Source organism: Bidens hawaiensis, unplaced genomic scaffold (assembly GCF_021521415.1).
Source record: "Bidens hawaiensis isolate Kalapana, Puna unplaced genomic scaffold, B.hawaiensis_p1.1 tig00016131_1, whole genome shotgun sequence".
NCBI classification, from domain to species: Eukaryota; Viridiplantae; Streptophyta; class Magnoliopsida; order Asterales; family Asteraceae; genus Bidens; species Bidens hawaiensis.
In genome coordinates this window covers 118,934-124,922 of record NW_027492470.1, presented here as the reverse complement: position 1 = coordinate 124,922, position 5,989 = coordinate 118,934, and positions in this window count along the sequence as shown.

Genomic DNA, 5,989 nt, shown 5'->3' with positions numbered 1-5,989 from the left:
TTTTTGTTATAAAACCCAATGGAGGTAGTCGCAGATCGTTCTAACACATAAAAAAAACATAAAATATGTAATATATATACCTACAATGTCTTGGTTTAACCATTTATGTCCGGAGGAGGAGCCGGGTTACGCCGCTAACGATCAGCCTGACACGTCATGGTTACCCGACTTGAACCAGGTTTCGTTATATATTTATTTATTATTAAGTTGGTAGTTTTTTTTACTAACACTGCCACATTACGTTTTGTTAAGAGTATGTCGGGTATGGTACCCAGCCCCAACAACCTTATGGTCAGGCTAACTCATCGGGGTTACCAAATTTAAACCAGGTTTCGTTATATATTTATTTAGTATGAAGTTGGTAGTTTTTTTTACTAACACTTGCCACATTACGTTTTGTTAGGAGTATGTCGGGTATGATACCCAGCCCCAACAACCTTATGGTCAGCCCGAACAGTTTTATGGTAACACCGGCTCGCCAGGCTTCCCAAATCTGAACCAGGTTTCCCGTTATTGTTATTATTAAAATATTAAATTTTATATTATTATAGGTATTATTATTTATTATTATTATCAATAACACTGTTGTTTGATTTTCTAATTTATATATGGCAGGAGTACTTCATGTCGGATTACGTAGATCAGCCGGCTGGTGTTTACGATAGTCAGGCGTCTTACCCGTCAAATGTAGCAAATGATCCATTTACGGAACCGAGTCTTCATCGCACCACGGGAGAAACGATCATGCTAGGGCAAACCCAAATAACGAAGATGAGTACGATGATGACTACACACGCGAGGTGACGGTTTCGTATAAAACAGATGTTGTAAGACACCGTGTGTTTTGTTCAAGTTAATATTATTTATTTGTATATTACTTAATAAACGGATTAATAAATAGCGTAAAACTGTTTCAGATTATTGAGAGCCACGATGAGCTGGAGAAATGGGTCAAAATTAGAGAACGGGAGCATGGGTTTGTTGTTGTGGTCTAGCGGTCAAATAAAAACGGTGTAGACCTTGCATGCAATCGTGGAGGCGAACCCAAAATAAAGGCGATGGTGAGATGTACCGGCAGCGTTAAAAAACGCTGTCCTTTTAAGATCCTGAGCAGGTAGGACCCGAGGGGTGCATGTTGGAGGGTTCAAGTGGTAAACGAGACTCATAACCACGATCCCGTTGAATTTGAGGAAGGGTGTGCGGCTTTTAGAAAAATGAACAGGGACCAGCTGGATATGGTTGAGAGTTTACACAGGACCGGCTAGAAGCCCATTCAAATCGAAGCAGCCCTCCGCGAAAAGTTTCCCGATGTGCAACCTGCAATAAAGGATATATACAACCACACCACCAAGATTAGGAGGGATGGGTTACTAGGCGATAACCCTATGAAGGTAGTTCAAAACCTTTGTAGTTTTAACGTGTACTTTTCGTTCTTGTTATATTTACTAAAGTTTTATTTCATCCAATGCAGGCGCTTGAAAACTTTCTCGCAGGCAACGGCTTCACGTTCTATACCCTGGAGAATGATATCGACGACAGGATGGAGGAAATTTTCTTCTGTCATAATAAGTCGCATAAGATGTGGCATTCGTTCCCTGAGGTGTTGTTTATTGACACGACGTACAACACCAACATGTACGAGTGGCCGTTGGTTTAGTTTTTCGGTGTGACGTCGACATCACAGTCGTTTTGTATCGCCCACGCGTTTGTGATCAGGGAACGGCAGAGGAACTTCACCTGGGCTCTGGAGAAACTTCAACAAATGCTCCATAACCGCATGGAGCCATGCGTGATTCTGACTGACGCAGACCAGGCCCTCATAAACTCCTGCGACGCGGTCTTCCTTAATGCCACCAAAAATTTATGCAGGTGGCACATATCGGAGAATATAAGGAGAAAATTTAAGGGCCTATATAGGACGGATATGGACACGGAGTTCGCGTATTGGTGGAAGGTCCTGTATCAGTCTCCGACGATACAACTGTTCGACAACCGTCGCCTCAACATGGAACGTCATTTGATACGGGACGATAGAGCAGGTGAGTCCTTCGTATCACTTGACAGTTTTTAACAGTCTAAACATACGTCTTATTAATAGTCTAAACATACGTCTTATTTTTCAGAGGTCTGGCAATACATTCGCAACAGCTGGCTAGATCCATACAAACACAAGTTTGTAGCCTGCTGGATCGATGAACGGCAAGACTACGGCGAAACTACGACGAACCCGAGTTGAGAGCCAGCACGCAAATCTGAAAATGTATCTCAACGGAAGCAACAACTCGCTCGACACAATTTCCAGGCATTTCCTTAAAATGGTCAACTCGCAGATGAAAGAAATGGGTAAATCTTTTCAAGATTCCCGTTCCAAGGTCATGGAAGAACATCAATAGCACGCCTGGTTGAAGAAGCTACTAAATAGGGTGTCGATTCACGCTCTGAGGCTACTTGTAAACGAGTATGAGTTGATACACAAGATGCGTGACGGCGGCGCTTCATGCGACCACCATTTGTATTTGTCTTCGGGGCTGCCATGTGCTTGTCGGATTGAGGGATACATAGTTAACGACACGTGTATCCCAATAAAGGATGTTGACCCATTCTGGAGGAGGCTTAATTTTGATCCAGCGTATCCGCCGAACAAAGAGCCAGACTACGAAGCGGGTCTACGGGACATCACAGATACGCTATCGTCCATAGATGACCTTAATAAAAAGAAAAGTGTTTTTGCCAAGCTCATATATGCTATTCCAGGGAGATCTAAAAAAGGAGCCCCAAAAAAAGAGAGGATCCTCGGGGGCATCCCAAAAAACCAGATCTCCCGAGGCACAGCTCATACACCCTCGCTCCAGATCTCCCCAGACACAGTTCCTACACCCCATCCTCGTCACAGGGGCCCAGCCACGAAACCCCCACCCCATCCTCGCTATCTCGTTCGTTGTCCCAGTCAACATCAGGGTTTAAAATTCCTCGGGGGCGACCTAAGACATCGAAACCTATGGGAGCTCAACTTGGGTTTCCTTTGATGGTTTCGCCAGCGCAAGTACCGGCGATACAAATGTTTAAGAGCCTCATTCCTAGCTAGGCACAGCCGTTCGTCTCAGACATCAAAGACGTACTCCCAGACGGTAACTACGGTTTCCGAGCAGTCTCTGTGGGTTTGGGGAGGCATGAGAAATACTGGTCGGATGTTAGGCGGGCAATGCTGAACGAGCTGGAAACGAACGAAGGGTGGTGGAGGGCGATGTTCAATAAATAAATAGCAAATAAATAAATAACAAATAAATAATATTATTAAATAATAATAAATAAATAACTAATAATAATAATAATAATAATAATAATAATAATAATAATAATAATAATAATAATAAATAATATATAATAATAAATACATAACAAATAAATAAATAACAAATAACTAATAATATTAAATAATAACAAATAAATAACAAATGAATAATAATATTAAATAAATAACTAATATTACTAATAAATAATAATAATAATAATAATAAATATATAATAATAATTATATAACAAATAAATAATAATATTTTTTAATAAAAAAATAAACCTAACGTAATATAAATTAATAATATAATATAATATATTTTTATATTTTATTATATTGTATTGTATTGTATTGTATTATTATTGTTATTAAATTATACTATCTTATATTACACAGGTAACTACACAGGCTGATTGCGACGTCTATCGCGGGTCGCAATCAGGGCGTGGAGCACTGCAGCCTGCGCAACCTGTTTTTTTTAGGTGTCTGCTGACTCATAGGCACTGCAACCTCGCTAGGGGGTTTGCAGACTATTTTGTCACCTACCACCACAGGCAGGCACGAGGGTCCTTGATGGGTGGCGGGTAAGTCACCCAGCTTGCGATATCTCTGGGCCATGGAGCCCTAGTGGACAGCCTGCGTATCGATCCGACCCCTCCGAGCGCGCTGGACCGCAGCCGTTGCGGCAGTATGCACACTGTACGACCGACTGGTGGCCGGGCGGGGGCAAAATGCGCCTTACGTCCCGGTGCCTTTAGTCGAGCCTCCCCCACTCGCGGCACCGGAGGTGCATATTATCCATGAGCCTGTCAACGCGGGGGAGGGGCCAGCGGGGATTCGGACGACGGTGGTGACGGACATGAGGATCCCGCCGCACGTCAGGTACGTTTTAATATATTATCATTTTATTGTTTCTTTTAATTCGTCTTCGTATTAAACGCATTTTTATTGTTTTGTTGTTAGGCGCCGCCGCAGCACGTTCCACGCACATATCGCACGGTGCGTCTGGATCCCGCCACCGACGCCAGGTTGCAGGCCCTTGAGTGGGGGATGAGGCAGATCACGCGCCAGATCAGCTGGCTTGTTGCTAGTCGGGCAGCGGGGCTGTCTGGACAACCCTACACCGTGCCACCCCCTCCCAGTTTTGACCACGAGGCGAGAACGTCTGGCGTGAGACACGGACGGGGCGACGACGTGGATGTCGCGGACGGTTCGGGGGCTAGGCGCAGGGGAGAGGACGACGTCGACGTTGGCGATGCGACATTACGGGGGCCAGAACGACGACTTCGGCATCGACTTGGACGACTTTCTATAGTAGATTTTTATGTATAGTTGTCATATTTACTTTTATTTGTACACTTTATCAATATAAGCACTGATTATTGGTATATATATGTGTTAATTGTTTTGACCGAAATATAAATAATTAACAAAATAACAAAGAAAAAAAATAATAACAATAATTATAACAAAATAACAAACAAAGAAAAAAAAATTGGTGGTGTTTTCTATAAACACCATGCTATACGCTGCGTATGGCTCTATACGCAGCGTATAGCTTGGTGTTTTAGCAATTAGGGTGGTGTCTCTAAAAAATCCGTTAATAAAAACACAATGGTCATATCTTTTGTGCACTACAATGTTGTTCAACTATAATGTACTTATATTATAATGCAACGACTTGGATTACAATGTGGCTTTCAAACCCAGTGCAACACGCGGGTAAAAAAAACTAGTTATCAATATAATGTTCACTTGTAATCATTTCTATCCAAAGTTAGGTGAAATTTAATCTTTTGACTAAAGCTTCCGACTATCAAATTAATTTTGAACTTCTTTGCGGGTTTGGATACTAGAAAGCTATTAGAAGATACTTGTTAGTTATCTAAAACAGAAAGCATGCATGTTTTATGTTTACCCGTGCATATTAAATATGTTAATACATTGTATATGAAGAGGGAGGATCAACACCCACCTATTAGCAATACAAGCTTCTGCCAAGCGGGCCCACAGCTTATGCGGCCCCCAACACTTGCTAATGAACATAGTCAACAAGGACAACGGAAGTCTTGTCTGACACCAAACATTCCCTTGGACATCACGACTAGTTGGCACTGGAGATCTTCCTAGGAATGGAGCAAGTAGGAAGGATCTTCATGAAAAGACCTCCAATCAATAGGATGTTGACAACGCATTGGCAAAAAATACTACATAGTACAAACGTCGCCATCAGTCCGCAGCTTTATTCACCAGCTCTCCCTAGGCACGTGTAAGCCTTTTGATTTGTGGATTTATTGGCATGGCGGGCGAGTGGCGACCATACCTTCTCTCTCTCTCTCTCTCTCTCTCTCTCTCTCTCTCTCTCTCTCTCTCTCTCCATCCGGCTATAAATACCCCACTACCTCTAACTGTAAAAGGATTTCAACTCTTGCGCGAGGATACTCATTTGTGCTCCGCGATTAACTTATATTCATAAATAGAGATACTGATTCTCACACCGGAGGGTGGTTACGAAAAGACCCACCATCTCTTTCTCGTAACGAGCTCACGGTGTTCAGTTTTGTAGGTGAAGTTGCTTAGATCTGCCGGATTGTACTCAACCAAACGTGGGAAATGCTAAACATAAACCCGAGGACTAAGTAATTAGACCAAGAGTTAAATAGTGTTTCTTCAGTTTAACATTTTATGATAAAT